At 43.6% G+C, this 15936-nt stretch overlaps 1 protein-coding gene across 1 annotated transcript in view; it reads left to right on the plus strand.

Annotated features, from left to right (window-relative positions):
• The window catches only part of tprn (taperin), a 29401-nt gene that overhangs the window by 9703 nt on the left and 3762 nt on the right, over positions 1–15936 (plus strand). The gene's annotated exons all lie outside the window — the stretch shown is intronic.

Below are 15936 nucleotides of genomic sequence, written 5' to 3' on the forward strand. Positions count from 1 at the left end.
TCTGTACAGAATGTTGTCGTCACCCCTGTGCCTGAAAGGCGCTTTAGGAACAAAGATTGAGTTTTTATATTCTATTATAATTGGGTCCTCTTTCGCTAGCTGAAGACGTTTTAAACACAACTGCTTTAAAATGCTGTGAATCAGCGGCTTTAACTAACTGGTAAACTCCAGTCTCGATAGTCGTGAAGCGCCCGGCCTCTCGGTTTGTCTTCCAGCCTCTTGCAATGACACGAAGAGGCAATCTGCTGCAGGTCACCAGAGAGCAACAAGCAGCCACTCCAGGAGCAGAGTGAGCCTCAACAGCAGGAACAACTTTCCGCGATCCACATTTAGATCTCGGCGTTTCTCCAGAAATGTAGTTGGTGACGTTCCACTTGGAGTTTTCTGCAAGGAGGTCAGAAATCCAAACTTCCTGCTTTAACACCTCAGCCTGTGCCGTTTGCCTGCTTAGTCAAAAAAAAAAGGAACAAAAAGATTGTTTTATCTCGCACGCTTGTGGTTTCACTGATGCAGAAGCTCGTCTGATTGGATCAAGAAGTTTAAAAATGAACGTTTTTTTAATCAGAAAATGAGACGTGTGAAGCTCTTTATGGTATCAGAGGAGAGGGATGAGGCTCTCAAGGCACTTCACAAGGCAGTTCAGTTCATTATGTTAATTAACTGTAAACCCAAAAGTTCAAAATAATCAAATATATTGAGTACATAAAACTCATAATTAAAAAAAATATTTTTAGAACTCAAATGTGTTGAGTTTGTTCAACCTTTTCCTTGTTTTAAGTACATGGAACTCAAACGTTTTAATTAACTGAACTATTTCTTTTTTAAGTAAGCAACTTAAATTAATCAATAAAGGACAACTTAACTTTAACGAGTAATGTTAACCAAAAAATGATTGATTTATTATTTTATGTTTCTATATAAGGGTTGTCACGGTGTGAAAATTTAACCTCACGGTTATTGCGACCAAAATTACCACGGTTTTTGGTATTATCACAGTATTTTTTTTAAACGTGCTACATGTTTACACAATTAAATAAACCCTGTATGTCAGGAAATATTGTCCTCAGTTTGTGTCTAAATTTAGCCTAAAATGTGTTATTTTGTAATTATGTTGTTTATTTGTTTTCATTTTTCCCCTTTAGTCTTTAAAATACCAATATTTGCCAATAACTTCTTATTTTTTGTCTGTTTGATGTCATCATTGTAAAAGTATTAGATCAGATGATACTCAGTACTCAAGTAGCCTTCTAATCAGATACTTTTTTACCCTTACTTGAGTAATAACCCCTATATCAGGAAAATATTGTCCTCGGTTTGTGTCCTTCCAGTGAGCTTTGCAGATGTGGGAAAATGTCATCAGGCAGTAATCGTTGTTAAATTCATAATTATTCTCGGAGAGAGACCAACTCTTATCTGCCCCTGGGAGCCCCGTAATGCATAGCGTCATTTCAACATGGGGGTGTCCACGACACGGTTTATATGCAGGTAGCGGCGCTGCGGCTGCTTTATATAGCGACTCGTTGCATTCTCCCTCAACCCAAATCCTCGGATCACGCATTTTAGCTAAAACGCTAACGTTAGCTTGCCTTGCGTTGACTGTAGAGTTGTGGGTGATGGTCACGCAGATGTGTCATGAGATTTGAAGCGTTGCTGCCTTTCACAGACACTTTTTCTGCACGTGCTGCAAACAGGATAGCCGTCTTCTATCAGCTGTCCCTCGGCATTCTTCAAATATCCAAAAGATGCCCGTACTTCCCACTTTGTCTTCTTTGAGGGATAATAAATGTCCTGAGGGCTGCCGTCTCCTCCTTTGACCATTATTTCAGCTTAAGCTTTAAGAAAGTTTTGGTTGTAAACAACAAAGTGCGCATGTGCCGCCGGCAACTTCAGCAGATGGTACGGTGGCTGGTAAGGGTCACCGCGCCTACACCGCAGCCACGGTAATCCACCGAGATAATTTTTTATTAAAACAAGACGGTTATTATTATAGTTACCTTTTTTACCGGGGTTTACCGCTACACCGGTTACCGTGACAACCTTTTTCTATATTATTCCATTCATCTTTACGTCAACCCTAAAGTGTGTCTGATAAACAGACTTTATATATTATTTTAAATATTTTTGGATTTACAAGAAAAACAACCACAAACTAGCAATTTTGTTGGATTTCAGGAACAATAAACAACTGGTGGGGGGGTGCATTGTGGGTAGTCATGTTTTCAGTTATTTTGCTCTATTTTGGGGTGTTTATGCATGTTTATTGTGGAGGATTGTTGTTCTCAGTTATTATTTCATTCAGTGTTGCAGATGTGGTGTTACTTTATGTACAGTATCATGTTGGCACCATAAGTGAGGAGGTTGGTCAAAGTAATGCTGTACGGCTGTAATGTCCCATTGTTAATAATACTGTTGTTGTTCACACCAGATGCTCTTGACTTGACTTTGAGTGTTCCACTTTCATTGGCTGTTAGTGTTGCAGGTATCGGGCCGGCACAATCCCCACTAACAGCTTAAATATAAATTATTGAGGGAACGTCCGGGTGCCTGAAATGCACAAAAAAAAAGAGACAGAGACATCAGAATGGAGTGGTTTCTGTGAACTGCTGCTCCCGAATCTTTAATTATCTTTTCTCAGGATAATATATTCCCTTTTACATTACATGTGTATGTATTCACTTTTCCTTCATTTCCACTAAACCAGTATTCAGTCATTTTCCCTTACAGTTTCCACAACCTCATTAACATTTAGGCTTGGCTACAAGACAATGCACAATCAAACATTCATATATATTCACCAGTGTGACCTAGCCGTTGCTACAAGAAGCACTCTTTTGACCCAAAACAACATTAAACTCCACTTTTTCTATTATAATAACTAAACCTACTTCAGCACCCTTCTATCAATTAAACATTTGTTGAACATATAAATTTCTATTAAACCCATTCAAGCTAGGATAGCTCACAACCTTACCAGTTGAGCTATTTGCCTGTGAGGCTAGACTATGGGCATAAAACGTTAACGGCTATGTACGTCCAATTAACTCTATAACTGAACCTTTAGCATAAGCTATCAACCGTCACTACATTTATAAACTCATGGCGCACCTCATATAGGTGGATTTGTATGCTTGGGTGCACTTTACTAACCTGAAATGCAAAAAAAAAAAAAAAAGAGACAGAGACATCAGAATGGAGTGGTTTCTGTGAACTGCTGCTCCCGAATAACGGTAGATGGGACACAGCGCTCCACTAGCCGTCTCGCATCCCCCCCGCCACCTTGTGGAGAACCTCGGTATTGCACCCCACACTTTCCTATTCTTATTTTATTACTTTTACTAAATTACACCACTAAATACTTTAACAAAATTATGTGACCACACTTTGTGGGCGTCACACTAGCATGTATGGGTGTGCGAGTCATGATGTGGTGCTAGTAGTTACTGCCTTCACCAGCCTGCCACATTGTCATTTTTAAGTAAATTCAACTTATTTGGGTTAGGGTTTATTAGGTCCATTTAGAGTTCATATAAGTTATAATATTTAAGTTAGTAAAAACATGTAATAAAGTTCAAATAAAATAAAATTTGCAAGTTAAGTGAAATTAAACTTTGTAAGTTGCTTAAGTACCAAGTTATAGGTTGGATTTCATTAAGTCACTGACTTGTTGTGTTTCCTGTTCACGGCATTGGTCTAAAACGATCATGTGAGATCCGCTTTACTACTTTCTCATTAAGCTCAAAAGAAAGTACCCCCACATTCAAACAGCGATCAGAATAAAAGCCGGTCTACTTCAGAAGAAGAAGGTTTGCTTTTGGAATCGGTACAAATTTACTGTCTTTATTAAACAAGCTGCTAGTTGCTACAACAGGTGGGAATGAGACGAAACAAAAACATGCGTTGAGGCGACATTGGGCTGTAAACACCTCAGCGCCATATTGGATGGGTCTCTCACTCTCCAAACCCTAATTGGCGTTAACGCCTAACAATGACTTCAGATGCGTTGACCAAACGAGTGAAGCACCAGTGGAGAAAGGCAGAGGAGTCTGAGACAGCAGGTTAGGGTTAGGGGAGTTGGAGACCAAACTACAAATGAAGTTGCAACTTGACTACTTTCTACCTCAATCCAATATATTCTTCCAAGTTTTACTGTGAAATTTCCAGTTGGACCACTGTCCGCTCTGTGTCTCTTCTTCTGGTTGAGCGATGTCCATCCCGAGGTCAAAAACCCCAAACGTTCGTGGTGAAAAGCTTCCTGTAACACAGGGAGGCCAATGAAAGGACACACTCCTACGTTTACATCATGCTCCAGGGCTGCAGGTGTGAAAGTCCGTCGTGTTTAATTATTTACCCCCCCCCAGCAGACATTCTCATCTCGGCTCTCCACTTCCTGAAAACCTACCACCATTCTGCCTCGTCCTTTCAAAGTAAAAGCAGGAGATGGACCTTTGCACAAAAATGGCAGACATGTTTGTAGTTTCAGTTCTCCTCTGACTTAAATAAAACTACAAGTCCAGTTTGTTTTTTAAATTCATAATTTGGCAGCGATGAGTCGTAATAATCCTGAATAACTAATAAACCTTTTCTATAATAGTATAAATGCATTTTATAAATAAATGAACATTTGATGCGTGTTTTTTATGCATCAGTTCAAATGTTGTTTGTGCTGGGCCAGCATCTGTGGGGTGCCTCAGGGTTGTACAAGTACAACTGATCATGTGACACATAACCTCCTGAATCTGGTCGAAGGAGATTCAGTTCTTCCTTTATTATCTCTGGAGGTGGTGATCGGATAATTGTTATTGGAAAACGACACATTTATGCATTATTATGTAAACATTATTTAGATTAATGTGATAAAAATAATCCCTGTTTTTAAATCCTGTATGAAACTTACAAGATGAGGATTACTCGGGCTAAACGAAAGACGAGAAGCTCCAGTGATGTCAATAACTTCAAAAATGAGCCTAAAATCTTGTTATTTTGCCTCACTAGATATTCCTTCTCTTTAAACGCTTTTCCCAAGTGTGTTTTATTTTTGTTTCCCTCAAACATTGAAGTACCTTTTATTTGTGTTGACGTTCCTGAGAACACAATGCTGCTTAAAGCCATTCTATGCACATAATTCAAAAATTGAAACCATTTTCTTGAGCGCGTATGTGCTAAAATGACCCTTTATGGGGTTGATGACGCGTCGCTGTGTGGAACGTTTCTAAACGTTAAGTTTAGGGCTGGTTTGAGTCGACAAATAAAAGGATCAGCACGTAACGAGTCGGACCAGAGAGTTGCTAGCTGTGCTTTTGTTTTCACCGTACAGGTGGCTGAGAACGACGCTGGTTTCTGGTGAGAGACGCAGCGTTTCCTGTAAGTGAGGCTCTTCTGAAGGGTTCACACGTGGAGCTGCAGACGTTCCTCACACAGCCTCCAAACAGCAGCCGGCAAAGTTGTTGTAATTAGAATTCAGTCAGCTAGGCCCCACTATCATAGTCATGGTTAATTCAGTGTGTGTGTGTGTGTGTGTGTGTGTGTGTGTGTGTGTGTGTGTGTGTGTGTGTGTGTGTGTGTGTGTGTGTGTGTGTGTGTGTGTGTGTGTGTGTGTGTGTGTGTGTGTGTGTGTGTGTGTGTGTGTGTGTGTGTGTGTGTGTGTGTGTGTGTGTGTGTGTGTGTGTGTGTGTGTGTGGAGAGAGAGAGACTTTCTGGAAGGTTTATAAAAAGAAGCGGAGTGGGCGAGTGAAAGGAGCAGGAGGAGGTCACATGTTACCTCCGATGTTGTTCTGCATCTGCCAGAACCGATTTCAGGTTATGTGGTGATTAAAGAAAAGATGATTTGTTTGTAAAACCCACTCAGCTGGTGGAAGCAGCCGAACACATCCACCTCTGTCCCTCGATTACACAAGCAGGGACCTGTTCCGTGTACTTTTTGTTCCTCATGTAAATTTGATTCAAATGATCTCCTGTTGGAGTGTGTGTGCGTGCGTGCGTGCGTGAGTGCATGCGTGTGTGTGTGTGTGTGCGTGTGTGTGTGTGTGTGTGTGTGAGATGGATCCACCTGAATGTTTCTGGTTTATACCTCCACATCCCGTAGCTGTTTTTCCACTTCATATTTGCTTTTGATGTTAGTGATAATTTGTTTGCTTCATCTGCCTCTCTCTCTCTCTCTCTCTCTCTCTCTCTCTCTCTCTCTCTCTCTCTCTCTCTCTCTCTCTCTCTCTCTCTCTCTGTCTCTCTCTGTCTCTCTCTCTCTCTCTCTCTCTCTCTCTCTCTCTGTCTCTCTCTCTCTCTCTCTCTCTCTCTGTCTCTCTCTCTCTCTCTGTCTCTCTCTCTCTCTCTCTCTGTCTCTCTCTCTCTCTGTCTCTCTCTCTCTCTCTCTGTCTCTCTCTCTCTCTGTCTCTCTCTCTCTCTCTCTCTCTCTCTCTCTCTCTCTCTCTCTCTCTCTCTCTCTCTCTGCCCGTCTGTCTCCAGCTCCACTCTCGTTTCCCTCTGTCGCATATCCATGGCGCCGGTTGCCAGGGCAACTCCAGCCACGGCCATTCTATCCTGTCATTAGGATTCGAGGATAGACTCTCTCTCTCTCTCTCTCTCCCCCTCCCTCCCTCCCAGACACGTTTTGACGTCAGCGTGGACGTTGCAGATTCTGTAATCGGTGCTGTAACGAGCTGCGTTTTTATCTGCTAGAGAGGAAATCTGAAACGGGGCTCAATAAAGACGTAGAAACCATTTTCTGTAACTGGTAAAAGCTGGAATCGGTGGTTTTGTGGGTGAGGATTCAAGCGGCTCAGACTTCTGGTTTATGACAACCTTGTATTTTATTTGGAAGCTTCAAAGGACTTAAATGATGTTTAGGTGCATCAATCCTTGTTTGTTTTTTTTTTTTGGGTCAATTCCAATCCCTGTTGGACTCCAAACATGCACCCAAAACATTGGCTGATGATCAGAATCAGCCATTATTCACCTAATCGGTGAGCCGCTAGTCTGAAAATAAATATATATTTTTTAACCCTGGCCCATAAATGTACCGTTACCAGGCAAAAATAAAAAATAAACCTTCTTCTTCTGATAACCGCAACCACTTCCTAAATCACACGAACAAACCTTTCATGAGTAAGATTTCACTTCCTGAATGGGAAAACCCAGCAAAGGGTCAGGCGGGTCAGCAGGGCTGCAACAAACGACTGTTTGGATCATTTATTAATCGGTTTAAACAGGAAAATTTTAAAACTTTTAAGGAAACATTTTCTCTCCTTTAACAACAAAATATGATTAAAAACAGTTCAAAAGCGTGCAAAACAGCATGCTATCACCTAAATATATCCAGAGTTAAAGAGCAAGTCACCCCAAATCAAATTTTTCCTGATAAACTATATAAATGCGTGTCTAATCGTGCTGCAGACACGTGTATTCAACAGTTTTGCACTTTAGTGCATTTTAGTTAAAATTTTAAATAATCTGCCTAAAACTGTCAGCGTTGTGCCGTCGTCGGGTAAAAACTCTGCACTGCATTAGAATTTAAATCTGCCATCGCTACTGGCTAAAGCCGGGCGTACACTGTGCGACTTTTTCACTTTTTTGAGCCGATTTTCCACTCGTGCGAGAAGAATTCACGAGATTGGAACGAGTTTAGCGCCGAGCGGTCGTGTAGTGTACAGGGCGTTACGAGAGGTGATTAACACCACGTGACCAGCTGCCGATCAGCAGTCGTGAGCTCGCACGGACTTCTGGCGTGTTTGATATTTTGCTCGTCCCTCGTGAGGGTATCGCACTGTTGAAGCGGCGCTGCGACCCGCTGCGACCCAAAATGTATCAGAACCGCTCACGGCGCATGCGCAATCCTGCATCGACATTGCTCACCCGCTATTTCCCTAATAACACACACTGTTCGTTTTTATTTCTACACGTTTTTTTACTCACAAAGATTGTCAAGAAAGCGTGTTTGTCGTGTTCATGTCAAATTAAACTGATCACAAAACACAGATTTACTTTCTTTATTTCGTTTTCCTCATCCAACCCCCATAAATCCCTGTGTGTCCTCCTGCAGCACTCCCGAAGGACAACAGGCAAAACAAGACAAAAACGTCTGACGTGTTGAGTAAAAACTGCTATTTTTAGCACATTTTTAGGTTTGACGTGTTGCTACCAGACGTACAGTGTGAGCAGTCAGGTCACATGCGAGAACTGGGTCGTACAGTGTGAGCGCCTGGCTCGTGAGATCTGCCTGCGAGGAAGTCGTACGGTTTGAGCTGAAGCTGAGTGAAAAAGTCGCACAGTGTCCGCCCAGCTTAAGAGGTACCCTAGGATGTTAGCTGGTACCATATGATGTCACAATGTTGTTGTGAGCCTGTGTGTGTGTGTGTATTTGTTAGTGGCTCCGCCCTCTCGGTCTGCTAGGCAACATTTTTCAAACAGGAAGTGGGAGCAGAGTAATACTCTGGTAGGGTTAGGGTTAAAATGTATTTCATTAACATTTTCAGTAGTAAGCTACTGGAAGTGCCTGTAAAATTTAATTTCTACTTCTAAAAATGAAAAGAGCGCATATCCATTATGTACGGGTTAGCAATGATCACGTTTAAATTATGTTCACAGACAGACGTGTTTGTGAATTACATGCTACAGTGGCTTGCCCTAATCCTGCAGCAGCGTTGAGCAGAGCAGACTCGAACCGGAAGCAGGGTTCTGGTTCTGCTCCGCAGTGCTGCTGCTGCTGCTAATGATAAACAGGATGATGGCGACTTTTCTTCTGCTTGTAGAGTTTAGATGTTCTTAGTTTCACCGCCATCGTGGTTTCTCTGAATCCCGCTCGATGGTGAGCTTGCTACCTGTTAGCATTAGCTAATCTGCCCACAGTTGCACTTTTGATCCCAAACTTTGGACCGTTTCTGCGTCGGTGTCTTTGCTGGTTTCTCTGGTTTCCTCCACAGCACCTAGAGCAGCACACCGTGGGCCAGTAAAAGACATCTTCCTCACGCAATAACAAGAAAGAAAAGGATTTTTTCTACAGCGCCTCTCCAGATAAAAATCATGCGGCACTTCACAAGGACAAAAAAAATCTATTTAAAATTTAAAATATATACATTTTTAAATTAGATAAAAAATAGAAATTGTGATTAAAAATAATGAGGAAAAGGAGGGAAATCAGTGGATGCTGGGAATTGTGGAACTAAGAGAGCAGAACTGGGAGAGCGTGATGACAAAGGCCACCAAAGCAGGTGAGTCTTCAGCTGCTTTTAAAGGAGACCCCTGAGTCCACTGGTCTCAGGCTCAGGGGGAGCGAGCTCCAGAGTCTGGGGGCCACAGCAGCAGATGATCTGTCACCTTTGTTCAAAACTTCTGGGGGACAAAGTAACTTGAAAAGATGTTGCACGAGTTTTTCTCATTGCACGTGCGACATATGCGGTCTGCTGCTGCATACAGGTGAGCTGCGCGCGTTGACCGTTTCATAAAGGTTGCACACCACAACGATTCGATGACAAAAAGCGTTGCCAAAACATTTCTTCGTTGATTTTTCTTGATTTTCTTGACTCGTTGTTGTTCAGCTGGTCTAGGTTGTGTTTAGTGGCTTTAACTGGTAGAAGTGGAATACGATGGTCTTCACGCTCGGCGTTCTGAGAGAAACCGGCCTGTCGGTCGCTCCTCTAACCAGCCCAGAGACCTTTAGGAGGACATGTGAGCGATTTAGCTCCTAGTATCGCCTCCCGTCGGACACTAAAGCTTTGATGTTTGAGGTTTTCTTTGTGTTGCTTTTGTCCTGGATGTGAACACCATCCACCTTCCCTGTCATGTGACCTTTTTTCCACTTTGCTGCCTTCCAGTGTGCATCACTGACCCAAAGTTTGGCCCAAAGTCTAATCACCATCCAGAACCCAGTCAGCTGGACAGCCTCTCGGTACCAGTAGGACAAAAGCCCTTTGTTGGTTCTGGCTGCCCTCATGGTCCACACACAAACCGTTACTATGGAGTAATGGTTATTGATGGTTTTTAATCTGATTCTGATGGAGTTTTCATCCTCCCTGGAGAAATGGGCTCCACCCGGATCCAGCCTGGGATTCTGTACTTCCGTCTCAGTTGTGGCTTTTTCCAGACACACCTAGCAGCTGGTGTCACATTTATAGAAACCCTTCCCGACAGGATGAGAATGGAAGATGTTGTCCCGAGTCTCGTCATAAGGGATGGTTGATGAAAGCGTGTTATGGAAGCACGCGCCGCCTCTCATCCTGAAAACCGGTGGATCGGTCCAACTGAATCCTCGCAGAAGGCCAAAGAGCAAACTATTATCAGGCGGACTCACACAAACTCAGGATCCCACAGCTTAAACACAGGTTTTCATAGCGTGTGTCCCGCATCATCAGCCTCCTCCGTACGCTGGGGCTCTTCCATCTGAACGCTGAAATGGTTCCACCTCAGGATTCTTAAATCCAGAAGGAAACAGACGTTCCAGCAGCTCTGGGTTCCTGTTTAATGTGGCTGTAAAGGTCAGATTTGGGCTTTGTTTGATTTCCTGTCTCTCTGGGCGTGTCTTATTGACACTCAGCTGCTGTGTGCCTTCAGTATTACCACCACCTCTAATTAGATGTACTCTCATTATCTGGTTACAACTTACAAACCGTTTAAACGATCAGACAGAAACGTGAACTGTTATTAACCTTCAGAGGGAAGTCGTTGAAATACTTAAATCTTACAAACCTCCAGTTTTAGTCTTTAAACAGACGTATTATGACTTCTTTTCAAATTTACACCAGTTCTACAGTCGGTATGAAACATGTTCACTAAGTTCTTTGCGCTAAATCCATCTCTTGACAGTTTCGGTACCTTCCAGAATGAGCCGTTTCAGGGCTGGTTCTGGCCACGCCCACCCACCCCCTGATTGGCTGCTGTGAGGTGAAGCTCTCTGATATCAAGGAGGGCTTTAGCTATGGCAGGGTCAGCGTCTGGACCCGTTCTACCCGGTCCACATAGGTCGGGACCAGGTCAGGCACAACAAGAGTCATCTCAAGGCAATTCCAATATTCCAATTGAGTTCAGTTTATTATGCTAATTAGGTAAAAGTTTCATATATAAGGAACCCAGCAGGTTGCATGGAGTCACTGACTTGTTGTGTCGAGGGGAAATCTCCCCTTTAACAGGAAGAACCCTCAACAGAACCTGTATCAGTGAGCAGTCATCCGCCATGACTCCTGGGGTTTGAGATGACCCAGATGGTTCCTGAAACCAAAACGTGACAGAAAAGGGATGGACAGTTATAGTTTCCATCCGTGTTTGGAGTGTTTACAGAGGAAGCAGCACCAAAGGATGCAACGTGTGACATTTGCAGAATACGTACCCATTAGGGTTAGACCGATATATCAGACTTTTTATATCAATCAAAATCAATCAATCAAAGATACTTTATTAATCCCAGAGGGAAATTAGAGTTTCAGCACACACAATTCAGAGATCAGACATACATGGGCAAGACACATGACAAGAACTGGTGACTGTGGTCATTCACAACCCTGAGTCGCGCTACCTTAATAGAGATAAGAGGGTTACATGAGGATTGGTTCAGGTGGAGGGAAAAAAGGCACTTCAGAGTTATCCTCCACCAGGAGGGCAGCTTTGCTCTGCAAAAAAACACCTCACAGATATGCAACAGACTTCAGACAACACAACATAAGTGTCCACTAGGTGGGGTGGTGGGTTGGGACTATCCCCACTTCATTTCCTGCAGCCACGATAAGCAGCGCATGTCACCTCAGTGTGGATGGGGGAGGAGCATTGAGGGTTGGAGGGTTATAGTGACCCTGGAACGTTTCAGCGGCCTTCCCGCAGTCCCGCCCAGGCTGGGATAGGAGACAGAGTTGAGTTGCCATAGCGACGGCACATTCCACATATCTTCTGAGGGGGGAGTTTTCGTTGTAGCCTTGCAGGCTCAAGGGCGCCAGATTCCGATTAGAAATTGTTTCTGGGCCAGACAGATAATTTCCTCTCTGTCTTACAGTTTGTTGGTCCTCAACCTCTCAAAATCCCAATAATGGACGTTAATCTATCCCAATCCGTGCTGATTCGTCCACTCTCTCCTTGATGGCATCCATCTTTTGTGCCAAAGAATGACGATCTCGGCCAAAGTTCCAAGCTTACGATTCATCTCGACAATTATGTGAGTCTGTGAATTCACAGCGCGGTGCAATCCATCTCTGAGCTCCGGTGATCAGGCCAATATTCCTCAACAGCTCGTTAATTTTCCGGTAAGCCAGGTAGCCTCCAATGCCGATCAGCAGGAAACCTGACACCAACACCACGAATATCCACACGTCTTCAGAGTCCTCCACAGACAGCTGGTCTGTCCCGGAGGGGCATCCGGGAGCCCCTTCTCCCGTTCTCATCGTTGAAAAAATGTTATCAACCGCGTTGAGAGACCAGCTGACGAGATCCATTTTAGTGAATTTCAGTTTCCAGAAAAAATGCAGAAGCAGCCGTGCACCCAGCACCCACAGGCAGACAACGGCCTTGAGGATTAGATATGGAGGAGAGGAGAGGGGAAGCGTCTGCACCCGCCAAGAGCCGGAAGAAGAAAAAAAATATTTTGTACATCGGCCGATATTTGTCCTTAGTAAAGCCGAATGTAGTCAGGCACATCCTTGGGCAGCCTAGTACAGTCGCAGAATTTCAGTCTAATATCAGTGGACCTCTAGTACTTTGTTTTTCCCGTTATATTTTTCCCATTTGACTTGTTTTTTCTAATTTAATAAAGTTTCTGGTTTAGGCTGCAAATCAAGACTGGAAGTGTGAAAATAACTAAAACCAGTCACTCGTCCGGTAAAGGGTTAACAAAGACCGGCTACATAGAAACATCCCGCTGCCTTGTTATGGGTTATAATGATCTTTTATGTACATCTGAAAGGAAAAGTCCCGAGGTTAAGTATTAAGAGTGGGTATAAAGCTGCAGCTGAGCTCCTCAGCCCCATCATGGCGCTCCTGTTCTAATGTCATCCACCTGGCTGGAGATTACCTCTAATCAGGCACCTGCTCAGTCTGGGTTTGTCACGCCGACCGCTCCCCGCCACCGGGTTCAGTATCTCAGCTGAGACGATTATAAACACAGGCGTCTGTTATTCACACCGCGGACATTTATTTAGCAGCTGTTTGAGCTCCTCGGTGATCCGATGGGAATGGTCAGGGAGCCGCGTTCGTTAGGAAGCGCTCGTCGCCTCCAAACCAGGACGTGTTGGGTGGCCTGGAATAAATTCCTGGCTATGCTCTCCTCTCGTCTGCTGCCCAGAACTCGCTTCTCATCGTCCTCTCGCCGTTTCATCACACGGGGACGACAAATGAAATGTTTACTGAGCTAGTCGTCCCCTCGGTTCCTGCTGTGTGAAACCAGCCGTTGTGTGTTCTCTTCCTTCAGCCAGACCGAGTCACAGCCTAGTGAGCTAGACCCAGCTCTTGCCAGGCGAGCAGATCGGTCTGCGTTTCTACTTTGTGAGATCTTCCTTTTGATCTTTTTTATGTTCCCTCACATCTATTTTATTGAGGTACAAATAATGTAGAAAATTCAGCTAAAAGCAACAAAACTGTGATGCTGTCCCCTAATAATGAATAAAAACATTTTTTATTTGAAAAATAATTGAAAATAATAGTAATAATAAGTAATGTTCTTTTTTACCTGTGAAATCAAATAAAATCTGTAAATCACTAAAATATTAAAACACCAAAGTGATAAATTGTCTGAAAGTGAAAGAATTTTTAGATAAATGACTATTTTAGAAAGGAAAAATCCCCAAAATGGTCATTTCTGAGGATGCAGAAGAGTTTCCGAATCATCATTTCTGCAGGGTTTGCACAAAACTTGTGAGAAACTCACGTGCCAAAGCCTCACGCTGCAATGCATTGTGGGTGGTTGTTAAATATAAAACAAAGGCTGAGTAATAAACGAACCGTTGCCGTGCCCACGCTGCAGCATCCTGTCTGAGCGACCTGCGGTGAACCAGAATGACAGCAGGCCTAAATCTGGTGCCGGTCCCCCCCCCCCCCCCCCCCCCCCCAACACCCTCAGGAAGCAGGGCCCGATCACGTCTGCTCTCACAGAGCCTTGAGGCGGGGGAGATGGCCCTCTTTTAGACTTTAAACTGCAACAGGTTGTAAGTTGGATCGGATCGGCGCTGCAGCAGAAGGGTTTCGGATGAGAGCGGAGCTGCTGGGTCGGGCTGAAGGAGGAAGCGAGCCCAGAGGCCAGCCTGATTTATTGATGGAACTTGGCATCTGAAGACTTCCTCTAAGACTCAAAGCCCGTTCAGCAGGCCTGAAGTGAGTGGACGTCCTAGAATAACCACAAACCCTGGGGTTCACTGAAGTAACCGTAATAATGAACCCAACAGTCGGTGTTAAAGCAACAGTTTTCAGAACCATGAACTGTACAGCAGGGGAACTGGAGGCCCCGTATCCAGCACGTTTTAGTGGTTTCTCTGCTCCAACACACTAGATCCAGTGGTTGAGTCACCCGTGCAGCAGCTCATCAGGCTCTGCAGAAGCCTGTTAATCACCTGCTGGTTGAAATCAGGTTTAAAACTAAGGCCTGCTGGACGCCGACCCTCCAGGCCCGGAACTACCTCCTGCCTCTGCTGCACACCGTTCCTGTCCTCTCGGACGACCTTTGAACTGTGACGTGCCAGTGCAGGATTTACAGGTGCTATAAACGGGTGAAACGATTGGTTGGAGAGCTGCCAGGATTATCTTACTTTATTTAGAATAAGGAAACAGATTTGTGTCAAAAGTTCAAAGCAGCAGGTTTATAATCTTGGACTTTGGTCGCTTCTTTTAAAAAAAGTAAATTTCAGTCGATATGTTTATTCTTGTTTGGTTGCTTGAGTTTTTTATGAGTCACTTAAAAGTAAGACTCCTAACGTCAAGGAAGGAATCGGTTTTGAGTCAACGCACAACAAAATAACTCGGCAGGAAATTATTCTTAGTTTTTATTCAGCTTGCCACTGAAAACGTCTTTAAAGGAAACCGTTGAGGACAGAAGAAGCTCTCTCTGCTCCAAAGTTGGATTTACATTTAAAATCCGTTCTTTGCCAAGTTGTTGGTTTAAATGAGTTGAATCACAGCGCCCCCTGCTGGGCCTCTCTGCTCCAAGCATACAGATGAATGATGGGATCATTTCAGTCAACCTTAACTATTGAACCTTTATCGGTTAATTATTGTGAGATCATATCTGATATGGCACACAGAAACTTGGAATGATTAGTTTTATTCATAAACCTTGTCTGATGAACGTCCCTGCAGGTTGTTGTTGATCTCTATCGATGTTTTAACCCATTTTTAATCTTTGCACCTGAACATAACGACGGCCCACTGTGCAGTTTGATCTTACAAAACCAGGGAACTCATCAGGAGGAGGACGGATGAAGAAACATTGGGCTGCTGAACAAATACGAGCTGGAACAGGACAGATTTATAGAAACCATGTGCATTTTCACAGTTAAGCTCTGGAAATATCCAAAATATGGCTGGGAGTCATGGCCTAAAATCACTATCACGATATAATGAGGATTTCGATAATGATAAATGAATGATAGCTGCTGCAGTGGGATGCATGAGTTAATTATGACCTTCAATTCAATTCAATTGAGAAAAGAAAAAAGTTTCCTATATAAGGAACCCAGCAGGTTGCATCGAGTCACTGACTAGTGTCAGAGTCTTTACAGCAATCCTCATACTAAGCAAGCATGTAGCGACAGTGGAGAAGAAAACTCCCTTTTAACAGGAAGAAACCTCCAGAGAATCCTGGCTCAGTATAAGCAGCCATCCTCCACGACTCACTGGGGATGGAGAAGACAGAGCAGACACACACATACACACACACACACACACACACACACACACACACACACACACACACACACACACACACACACCCGAAGTAATGTGTCTATGGTTACATTGTGATTTCTTAGTAAATATTCTATT

This window comes from Nothobranchius furzeri, chromosome 6 (genome assembly GCF_043380555.1).
Source record: "Nothobranchius furzeri strain GRZ-AD chromosome 6, NfurGRZ-RIMD1, whole genome shotgun sequence".
Lineage (NCBI taxonomy): Eukaryota > Metazoa > Chordata > Actinopteri > Cyprinodontiformes > Nothobranchiidae > Nothobranchius > Nothobranchius furzeri.